Source organism: Lissotriton helveticus, chromosome 7 (assembly GCF_964261635.1).
Source record: "Lissotriton helveticus chromosome 7, aLisHel1.1, whole genome shotgun sequence".
NCBI classification, from domain to species: Eukaryota; Metazoa; Chordata; class Amphibia; order Caudata; family Salamandridae; genus Lissotriton; species Lissotriton helveticus.
Genome location: NC_136068.1, coordinates 1701429085 through 1701441238, shown reverse-complemented (window position 1 = coordinate 1701441238; position 12154 = coordinate 1701429085). Strand labels below are relative to the sequence as shown.

Here is a 12154-nt window from a genome sequence, read left to right as displayed (position 1 = left end):
AGGCCATTCACGCACCTTTCATACGTGATACACACAAGACCATTCACACCACCAGGCACAAAACCAACACATTACAACAGTCACAAAAAGGGACAAGGACACCCTGCTTCAAAAAGACAAAAAAGACAAATATTACTGCACAGCCATCTAATCCTCCTCAAGCACACACATATACTGGTTGGATTTGGCACGAGATTGAGTGATGCTTCAGTGTATACAATTGTATTAGCAAGTGATTTCACAAAAATGAAAAGCACTGTTAATAATTGGAAGGACGAGAAACTGAACCATTTACTCACAGCTCGTGAGCTGTAAAGCCACGACAAGGCACCAACCTCTTTACAGGCCATTCATACACCTTTCATACGTGTGACACAAACAAAACATTCACACCGCCAGCCGCAGGCCCATCCCATTACAACACTCACACCAGCAGACAGCGCCATTCAAGGGCCCATCAATTTCACACGCCCACATTCCTGACACAGCAACTACACAAACTGATGGATTGGGTGAAGTGGCGCTCAGCTAGCAGTGTGTGTAGTGACCAGCAGCAAGTCACTACTCACACACTGCCAGCTGAGCATCAGTCCACGCACACGGCTAGCCAAGCACCAATCTACGCTCACTGCCAGCCAAGCACCAGTACACGCACACTGCTAGCCATGCGCCAGTCCACGCACACCGCCAGCCAAGCGCCAATCCACACACACCACCAGCCAAGCGCCAGTCCACACACACCGCCAGTCAACGCACACCGCCAGCCAAGCGCCACCCCACGCACACCACCAGCCAAACGCCAGTCCACGCACACCACCAGCCAAGCGCCAGTCCACGCACACCGCCAGCCAAGTGCCAGTCCACACACACCGATAGCCAAGCGCCAGCCTACACACACCGCCATCAAATGTAGGATTCTTTATACAAAAAAACACAAACAAATTGCAAATAGATAAAAATCCACTAACACAAAATCTGATACTAATTACATTGCACTAATGCCAACCCAGAAACAGAATACAAATGTTTAAACAATACAGACTAGGCAGTTCACTTTACCAAAAATGATTTTGCGTGTGGTACGCTCTATAACAAGCAGGCATACACAGCCCATGGTTAGAAGAACACCCGGGGCAGATAAGACGAGTCTCCTTCTGCAAACCTCTTCGCCAACAGACTCTACATCTCCTAGTGGGAAAGTTTTTTGAAGATGTGGGAGAAATGTAATCAGGAAAGTAGCGACCTTTCAACCTAGCCACATCCTTCACCACTCCAAATCTAGGAACACTTACCTGTTCCACAACAACAAGGCTAGCTATCACAGAGTGCTGAAACTGAAGACATGTCAACTTTGATGGATAAGAACTCTCCTTGAACACAATAAAAACATTGAAAGTTGCTAAGTTGAAAAAATGGATGACCAACTTCTTATACCAAACATAAGCCTTCCGAATAGCAGTGTAAGGTTCCAACCTCTGATCTACTCTGTCAACACCACCCATCTGCTTATTGTAGTCTACAATGCACACAGGTTTGTGCACTTCAGCAGCCTGACCCCAAACAGGCACAGGTGAAGTACTGTCATCACGGATGGTAGTAAGCATGTACACATCCCTCCTGTCCACAAATGTCACAGCTAGTAGTTCATCACTACGCAAGGAACTGCACTGACCCCTCTGAAGTTTTTAGCAAACAAGATCTTTCGGATAACCTTTGCAGTTAGAGCGGATTGTGCCACATGCAAAAGTGTCCACTTTAAACAATTCCTTAACCCCTCCCCTGCTGGTGACGGAACCACTCCGTCATCAGCTGCGGTCGCGCTGTGCTGATGACGGAGCAGTTCCGTCACGGCCCGCTCGGCACGCCTGCGCGGCGCGGATTCCGTGCCTGCGCTGAGCGTTCCATTGAGCGGGCGGGGCCGTGACGGAACCGCTCCGTCATGAGCACAGCGCAACCGCGGCTGGTGACGGAGCGGTTCCATCACCAGCATGTGGCCGCCGCGCGGCCGCCCAACCCCCTTAGCACTGCGGCGGAATACCCGCCGCAGTGAAGGGGTTAAATAATTGCACAGCAGTGTAGAAGTTATCAAGGTACAAATGGTGGCCTCTGTTAAGCAGTCTTCTAGCAAGATCCCACACGGACAACCTGGGGGTCAATAGTGGAATCTCTACCAGTGTACACACAAAATTTAAAACATATACTGTCCTACTCTCAGACAACATATACAGCATAATTCCATAGCGTGCCTTCTTGCTAGGGATGTACTGCCTTAAAACCAAACTACCCTTGAACAAAACCAAAGACTCAACAATAGATATTTCTTTCCCTGGAGAATAGATCTCTGAAAATCAATCTACAAAGTGATCAAGAACATGCCGAATCTTAAAAAGACGGTCACAATCCGGGTGAATACGTGTCAATGCCAAAGAATTATCAACAAAATGCAGCATGCATAGCGAAAGTAAATACCGATTACGAGTGATAACTGCAGAAAATATGGCTGTTGCCATCAAGGGGCTGGTAGACCAATATGAAGATAGGTTTGGCTTCCTTAGCAAACCCATCAATAAAGTCAAAACCAAAAACTTCTTAATCTCTTCCAGATTTGTGGGAGTCTACTGGGTAGCTTTAGAGTAGGGCCTAAAATTGTCACTGTTGTCCCTCAAAAACTGTTCAGCGTACAAATTAGGCTGCTCAAAAATCTCACCCAAAAATACCTCATCCATAAGTAACTGAAATGACTGTATAGGCAACAAATGTTCACAATCGACTCTACACCCTGCATCACCGCTAAAGGCAGGGAACACCGGTTGCATCATGTGTGGATCAACCCAGAGTCCAGCACTTCTAGTAGGAAGCCTAGCAGCCAGGCTGCAATCCAGATGCCTCTTGCACCATCGGCACAACAATATCCTCCTCTAAAACAGGCACTTCACCTGCACTGAGAGAACCTTCATCATCTGATGATTCCATGTGGAGAGAAAACTCACTGCCAGAATCTTCCCCTCCATCTTCACCCTCAGACGCAATGTCAGTCTCATAATCTGGCTCAGAGACAGATTCAAGAATCATACCAACCACCTGCTGAGCAGTCTACGGCTAGCCATAATGATTACTAATAAAGGTAACTTGTCAAACAAGTTAACAACAACAAACACTTTGTAAAATAAGTAATAAACAAAATGCAACTTTATCAGAAATACCTATACACTCCAAAACGATACCACTCACTTGCCAGAAGCAGCTAACCTCACCACCACGTACTCTGCACAGACACAGTATGGATCAACAATATCCCACTAAAAAAGAAAGAAATGCAAAACACATCACAAAGATTTTAATGCTCAAAACACTAACTAAATATGCTGCCATTATGACACCACTTACATAAAAATGTATTCATACATTACAATATTACTCATTTGGAGTAAATACAACAAAAATGTTTTTCTTACCAAAAAAATGCAACTACGCAAAAATGCAGAACAACCACTGTCGAAACCGCAAACAGGAATCAAAAGCTTTACACTAGATTCAAAAGGAGAAAAAAACATTACAATCACATATGCAAATAATGCATCAGTCCGCCTGCCAAGCTAAAGGGTAGGTGGGCCTAAGAGTATACATTAAATATTCACCCCGTAAAAGGGGAGAAACCTCTGCCCTTGAGGCCACCCCCCAAAACAAATTTTTAAAAAACTCTGGTGTCTAGTGGCTTCTGCCCTCCTTGGGGGCAGATGGGCCTAAAAACATACTGCTACTCTGCCACCCAAAGAGGGCAGAAATGGCCACAACCATCCTCCCATAAAGGGGAGCAACCCATGTCTAAGGGGCAGCTTCCCAACATAAAAATAAACCCTGGTGGCCTAGTGGCCATACGAAAAAAAAAAATCAGCCGAACTGCCCCTCAGGGTGATAGCAAAGGGGATGATGCTTTGTTTGCCCCCCTGGGAGTGGCAGATTTAAATAAAATTGGCCCACTGGGCCAATATAATAAATGCACACTCACCCCCAGTCAACTGATCTGGGTTTAATCCATAATCATTCTTTAGCTCACTCCCCCACCCCAGTTCAGACATGGCCATATGCACATCAGTCTGACCCTGTGCGCTTTGATTGCCTTAAGTTGGCAGGGTATGCCCAGACGTGGGTCCCTTGCTCACTTTGCCACTGGACTCAAGCTAGCTTGCTGATGACGGCTGATTAGCCAGAAACCGGTCCCAGGATGGTTGTTTCCGGGCATGGCTTGGCAGTTCGGGCTGGGCTGTTCCCATGAGGCACAGGGACAGACTAATTTGCATATGGCTATGTCTCAACTGGGGTGGTGGAGTGAGCTAAAGCATGATGATGGATTAAACCCAGAGCAGTTGACTGGGGGTGAGTGTACATTTATTCCATTGGCCCAGTGGGCTGATTTTATTTCAAAAAAATTATATCTGCCCCCACCGGGGGGGGGGGGGCAAACAAAGCAAAAATGTAGGCCCCCAAAAGGGGAGTGACCCTTGCCCAAGGGGCCACTCCCCAGCGCATCGGCCCAGTGGGCCGATTTCTTTATAAAAAATTAGATTATGCCCTCCCCCAAGGGGGCAGACAAAGCCATTACCAATGCCCCCAAAAGCGGGAGAGACCCTTGCCCAAGGGGTCGCTCCCCCAACAAACAAACACAAGCCAAATAAAAAAAATTCCCTGGCGCTAGTGGGTATTCCTGCTGCATGATCCCACGAAGGTCTTCTCCTGCCTTCCCTGGTACAAGCATGCAGATCGACCACCCACGTGGGGAGCGCCAGCGCTTTCCCCGTGGATGGGTGTCATGACGAGCATGCAATGGGTTAATCTCCCTGTGCCTAACAAAAAGGAATGTGTCCTAATGTAATGTAACTGGTGCCCATGTAAAGCGCTCTGATACTCAATACCTTTAAATTAAATAAAGTTTGTGCTATACAAAACTCTGGAAAAAAAGACTGCACCTGCTCTCTAGGCTTGTGGTAACACACGGTTATGCCAAAGGTAACTCCTTTCTAGGGGTTTGAGGCATTCAGATAATTTGTTTACCTGCAGTGGGATGGATTTGGAGCCCAAGCAATCGCTTTTGTCTTTTCCCAGGCACGTCCAGGTGCGGGTGCAAGATACTAGCAATCGCCTCATCGTCTTTCCGCCGCCATCAGCAGTGGAAGGGTCAGGCGGCATCATTAGAACCCACAAAGCGGCAGCAAGGAGCACGGCACTGAAGCAATCTAAAGAAAACAGCACTGGCCCCTGAGATATAGGTGCAGCCTGCGGGAAGGGCTGGTACTGCATCATTTTCAGCACATTACAGCTGCCCAGCCGCATTTTTAGGACGAGCTTGAGCCAGCACGCAAGCGCTGCTCTGGCAGTGATCTGTTGTAGTACAGTATGGGAGAGAAGCCCCGCCAATATTTTCCATTGGCATGTGTCTTTGTCCTTGTAAATGCTGTCTTCTGATTCCTAAATAGGCTTGTTAGTCCCTCCTTTGTACGGCCATGTCTTCATTTGTAACCTCCCCTGACTACTGACCCCTTTACTTCGTTGTTACATTGTACGTGTACAATTTTCTTTATTGAGTTTTCCCTACATTATGAACAACAACGTGCTTTGCTTAGATTTAGTGGGCCTTGCCCACTTTCACTTTTGAAGCAGCCGGGACAATGGTGGACATTTGTTTTCAATGCAAAAACAACAATTGATGGACGGAATGTTGCACAATGGCAAAACATTTACCCCCAGTCACAGATCTGTGTTTAATCCATCGTTATTCTGCTCACCACACCACCCCAGTTCAGACATGGCCATATGCAAATCAATCTTGACTCGTTGCCTCATGGGAACAGTCCAGCTCGAACTGCCAAGCCATGTCTTCCCTGGACCGGAATCAAGCAACCTAGGACTGGTTTCTGGCTATCAGCCGTCATCGGCCAGGATAGCTTGATTCCAGTGGCATGGAGAGCACGGGACTCACGTCTGAGCATACCACTCGGGGTGACAAATGCAAAAACAACAGTTGATGTACGGAATGTTGCACAATGGCAAAACATTCACCCACAGTCACAGATTTGTGACTGGGGTGAATTCACCCCATCTTAAGTGGTTTGTTTTCAATGGCATAGGTCTCGCACTTAAATGTGAGACCTATAGTATTGCAAATATTTTTCTCCTGGGAAGTACAGAGGAGAGAGGCCCTGCTGCATGGTGTGAGATGAGGGGGTTAGGACCGAGAGGGCTGGGGGGAACAGTACGGCTTGTTAATTATTGCTTTCAGCCCATTGCCGTTGTGGACTTTGTAGTATTCCCATTTAGAATGTTTTCTAGTCTCGTTATGTTTCCTCTGTCTGCCTACATTCCATATGTGGGAGTTGGGCAGAGAGAGAGTCGCTACTGTGGACTGTGGATGTCTAAGCTGTTATCTACAATAAACTTACCTTTTATCCAAACAATCTTCATTGTGATTACTTCACAATTTTGGCGACGTTTGGAATTTTGTCTTGAAAAGAACCTACTATCAAGAATATTGTTTTTTATATAACAGCGTTCACTTCTCTCCAATTATTTTAAATTTGGCATATTGATGACTTGTAAAAATATCCAGTGTGAAAAATTGTACCATGGACTTCTTCACTTGCTTCTAAACGGATTGCAATTTGCTGTTTTCGACAGAATATCCACTATTTAATTGTGAGTATCTTTTATGGATCTCTGCGTGTATTATAAGCTGCTTCATGTGTATCCTGCCTTTAACAAGTTCAGCATAACAAGTTGTGAAGCAGCGCTTTCATTTGAATTTTAATGAAATAATTTTACAATTTGACTACCTCGCAATTAATCTATTTTTGAATATTTTCGCTAAACAGCTAAAGACTCTGTGTTTACTTCCATGCGATTTCAATCCGTGTAAGGAAGCGCTAGCACAGGTATTGTTTTGGGGAAATTACTCTTCCTGTGTAGTCTAGCGTATAACTAAGCTTGTGCGGGGACCGCTCTCAAGCAAATTATCAACAAACATCAACTGAGCCTAAATGGAGGCATGGATTAAGAGTGGAACTATCGGCGTTGTTGCAAGCAACCAAGCGTCTTTTTTTTTGTTTTTCTGCTTTGTGTGAAAGACAATCTCTGGATCTCTCTAAATCGTCTGCTCGAGCGCTGCAACAGTTGACTTTCTTGAATAAAAACAACTTACTCGCGCGTGAAGAGCCTTGGAAACGCTGCGTCGGCGAAATTCTGCACGTCACCGCACTGTGTGTATTCTGCCTCGTTCTGGTTGCTAGCGACGCTCTACATTGCCTGGATACATCGTGACTCAGTTCTACATCAGACGCAGGACGCAGCGTCTGGCATCCATTTTGTTTATTTTCATTTCCTAGTTTTCTTTTCCTTGCGAGACTATTTTACAGTGGATGTTTTTCAAATCAATCTTGCTTCATTCTTCCAGGTACTGTTTCGAGTCAGCATCATTTCTTTTAAACATTCTGCTGGAATCGTTGTGACATCTGTGACTACATTTCTTATTTTAATTTATTTATTTCACGATTGCCTTTTTATGAAAGCAATGTTTTTGGCGTATGTTGATGTTTTAGAAGAGGATGGCTGTTCCCCTAAAAGAAAGTTGGCACTGCTTAAAAATTGTCTGGGGGGACAGGTTTAAAGGAGTTAGCAAATCTTCCTCCTATAGATGGTTCTGGCGACATTAATGTTTTTGAGGTCACTGTTAAGCAAATGAGCATTAGGTTCGGCAGAAAAATTAACACTGTCATGGAAAGGTTTAAGTTTTATTCAAGGGCTCGGAAAGAGGATGAGTCCATTGAGAATTATGTGGCCGCTTTACGCACTTTAGCTAGTTCTTGTGCGTTAGAAACAATTAACTTCAAACAAGTTTTGAGAGACCAGATTATGATGAGAACCAAGAGTAAAAAAATTCAGGAACGTTTGTGGATGGGGACAGAATCTTCTCTTGTTGCGGTACTGAATATCGCTATGGGAATTGAACAATCAGAAATTTTCGTTAGTGGGATCAAGGGACAGGTTGTTAAAAACAAAGATATTATTCCTGAAGTAGCCATTGTTAAGGATTATTCTAATCCTAAAAAGCCTCCTTTTGTTTTTTCTAAAAAGGGGGGCTTTGCTAAAGAAAATAAGCCATTTGTTAAGAAAACCAAAATTGTTTGTTATAGGTGTGGTGGCACTGACCACGTTGGAAGTTACAAGGGATGTCCGGCTTGGAATAAAATTTGTATCAAATGCAAAAAATCTGGTCATTTTAACAAAATGTGCAGATCCTTCCAAAAGGTAAATTTGGTGTCGTTTGAGGATAGCGAAGCGGATCAGGAACAGGTTTCAGAAATAAATAGTTTGTTGTGTTTTAGCGACACCAAGTGCGAGGGTTTTCCCAGCGATAAAATTCTGGTTAATGGGAAGGAAATTTCGATGTTGATTGACTCTTGTGCTTGGTATAGCATTATTGGCAGAAATATTTTTGATAAGTTTTGGAATACCACAAAACTTTTTCCTCCTGATATACAACCTGGTGGTTACTCAGGTTACAAAATCAATCTTGACGGATTCATGTGGGCTGACCTTAAATTTAAAGACAGAACAACTAGGGGAAAGGTCTATATTGCAACCAAAGGAGCATCAATTCTGGGTTGGCCTCACCAGCAAGAAATGGGCATCAAACTTAATCCCAATGCTTCCCCTCCGGATTACATTGTTTCTCATGAGAATGATGAGATTGTTTGTAAAATAAGAACTACATTTCCTTTAATTTGCACTGATAATTTGGGTGAGTTTATTAATTTTATGCACAAAATTGTACTTAAGGAGGGTGCTGTTCCTGTACGACACAGAGTTTGGTATGTACCCTTAGCGTATCGCAAAAAATTGAAATCAATTCTATCTGATTTAGTATCTAAGAAAATAATTGAACCTGTAGAGTCTTCCCCTTGGGTTTCGCCAGTAGTTTTGTCGCTTAAAGGCAATGGCGAACTTCGTTTATGTGTCGACCTTCGCAGTTTAAATAAGGAAATTTGGATTGATAGGCACCCCTTGCCTCACATTCACAAACTAATTTCTACTCTTTCTGGGGCTCGTGTGTTCTCCGCAATAGATCTAGCCAGTGCCTATCACTAAGTCCTTTTACATGATGATTCCAAATGTCTTACAAACTTTATTACACCTGAGGGCATGTTTCAGTATCGCCGCATGCCATTCGGTTTAGCTAGTGCAGCATCCGTTTTTCAGAGACTCATGAAGGAAGTTCTAGAGGGTTGTGATGGTGCCATTGCCTTCCAAGATGATATCCTGATTTTTGGGGAAGACTTTGAGCATCATGACAAGAATTTAGAGAAGGTTCTCCAACGTGAATATTTGGGAAATTGGCAACGCCACTCCATCTACTTTGTAATTATTATTTTTTTTTCCAGCTTCAGCTACATGCAATCATGGCGACCGCACTGCATGCTTTTGCTGCCTGTAAACTTTGTAATACTTGGGACGTACTACATTCTTTAACTGAGAGCACGGCACCCGGGCAACATATTTTAACTTTCAGGTAGAGCGCTTTACAAGCACCACAGTTAATATTTACTTGTAGCTTTAGCCTCCACCAAAAAAAGCTTGCCTAATGGACTTGGGCGTGACATCTATCTATTTAACCACTTCGCTGCGGGGGTAATTCCACCACGGTGTGGATGGCGGGGGGGGGGTTGAGCGCGGCGCTGCAGTGCTCGTGACGAGCCCAGCTCGTCATTAGGCACAGCTCCACTGTGACTCATGACGAGCTGGGCTCGTCACGATCCCGCCCACTGATTAATTCGCCCCCACAGACAGGGAATCAATCGGGCGTGGGTGGCGCACAGCCGTTATGATGAGCCCAGCTCATCATGAGCACAACTCCACTGTGACTCATTATGAGTTCGGCTTGTCATGAGCAACGAAGGAGTTAAAAACCACCGACGTAGTATGACCATCCATGTCATTAGGTAGAAGAGAGGAAATAATAAGGCCCTCTTCTACATACAAAGCTCACCACTCCAAAATGCAAACACATCAAATAGCAGTTGCGGAGTTGAAGGTCTGTTTCCACTAAAGTATTTGACAGTAAGTGGTCACTTTATTCTCACAAATGTTGTGCTTTGGGATGTACCACCACCAACTTCGACTTCTGTATCAAACCTAAATTTGGACATCACCTACATCACTCGGATAGGGTAAAGCAGTCTTTGAACTCATGTTTTAGAACTTGTTGGCTGTGTACCGGTCTCGATGCTACCTCTGCTTTGCGGCAACCATTCCGTTGTCACTGGCCCTTCACTCTGATGCGATCTCCTTTGTCTGCTCTCTCTCTGGCATGTGTTTCATTGCAGTTGGCAGAGTTCCATTTGATTGCAGCAGCCTAGTGGTCGGAGGGGGTTGGATCGTCAGGGAACAGCATGCCTCCAGCCGCGGCCGGCAGTGGGAGTAAATGCAGGGCGGTGACATGGGCAGGGGGAGGGTCAGGATGGGGAGTAGTAATGTATGGATTATGGAGTTTTACAGGTAAGTAAACATTTAAATAAATAAAACGAATTTCGTTGCGCGCACTGCATCGTATTTTGGGGTGCAGTGTACTCAACGAAATTTGTTTTATTTATTTATTTAAATGTTTACTTACCTGTAAAACTCCGTAATCCATACATTACTACCCCCCACCCTGCCCCTCCCCCTGCCCACATCACCTCGCTGCATTTACTCCTACTGCCGGCTGCGGCTGCATGCCTCTACTTTTTAAATTTAATAGAATCCGTTCCCCTACTTTTTCATTTTAAAAAAGGAGTCCCAGGATGGAAAAATAGCCAAGGCCTATATATATGAGGCTCAGCCGTTCGGGACGGGCGGGGAGCAGAGAAAGAAAATGACTCTTCTGTCTTTTCCTTCTTGGCCAGAGAAGACACGGACACTGCCCACTTCTCCTGTTCTGTCGCTGGCAACTGCACCCCTCTCTTTCTTCCCCATATTCCCTCTCTGTCGGTCTCTGTCTCGCTCCTCCTCCCTTGCTTAAAACCATGGCTACAAGACGGGCTCTTACCTTCTCTTTCCTTCATTCTTTCACCTGTGAAATGGATCCACTTTTGCTGGAAATGTCTTTTTCTGAATTTTTTTTATTTCAAAGTTCTATCTCGGGATAGAGAAAAAAAAAACTAAATAACCAAATATAGCAAAACAGAGTGGCCGCAAAGTGACCACATTGATTTTATTCACACCCAAACACATTAGTGCCACTTTACAAAGTTTGCAAGTTCAGCGCAACTTTCATTTTCTCGTTTTGTTATTCTTTACTAAGGGTATTTTATTGTGTTCCATAAACCAATCAAGTTTATGACAAGAAATTCACCCACATTATCTGTGTATTTAAAATAAATGAACACAACCCCGTCACATTTAAGACCAATAGAATATAAGTGCTTGTTCATCTTAGCCAGCATAATTAACCCACACCAATGTTGCATTCCTGTGTAGGGGGCCCTCCTGTTCAGGTTTATCAGATGTGCACCCATGGCCTCTACAGGTGCACTTTTATCATATCAGACAACCCTTTCTTTCTCCAAAACACTATTTGAAAGAAAAGGTTCAATTTTCTTGGAGAGTAGATATTTTTAAAAATGTCATGCTTTTGGATAGGATCTATTTAATGTAGTGTTTTAACGTGCAAGTTCAGCTGAAGTGTGTTAATTCAAAGATGAATTGGTCCCAAGTCTAGATTTGAGTTAAGTTTGCATGCCCATAAGTACATGAATCTATAATTACTACTAAATAGGCATGTCATGTTAAGTTACATTAGTTCTGGATTTAGGGGCATATTAACAAGGAATGGGGAAAATTAACACTAAGGGCGCTTAGCGTTAATTTTTTTAACGCCCTCTATCGCTGGATAATTTCGCCTGGTTATCGCGTTATTAACAATGTTAACCGCCTAGGCGATAAAAAATCCAGCGATAGCGTCATTTTGAGAGGTTATCGCTGGTAATGCAGCAATAAAACTACAAGGATAGAGATATCCTTGTTGATAACCCATGGTGGATTTATCCATGCAATCCACCTCCCATTGGATTACATGGCTAAGTCTGAAAATTAGCAGATGTAAAAAAGCAGCATTAACCGTGGTTAG

The 12154-nt window shown here is 44.2% G+C and overlaps 1 pseudogene; it reads left to right on the top strand.

Moving 5' to 3' along the window:
• Positions 1–5260, top strand: part of LOC144769647 (IgGFc-binding protein-like) — a 1000379-nt pseudogene extending 995119 nt beyond the window's left edge.
• Positions 5261–12154: the final 6894 nt, after the last annotated feature.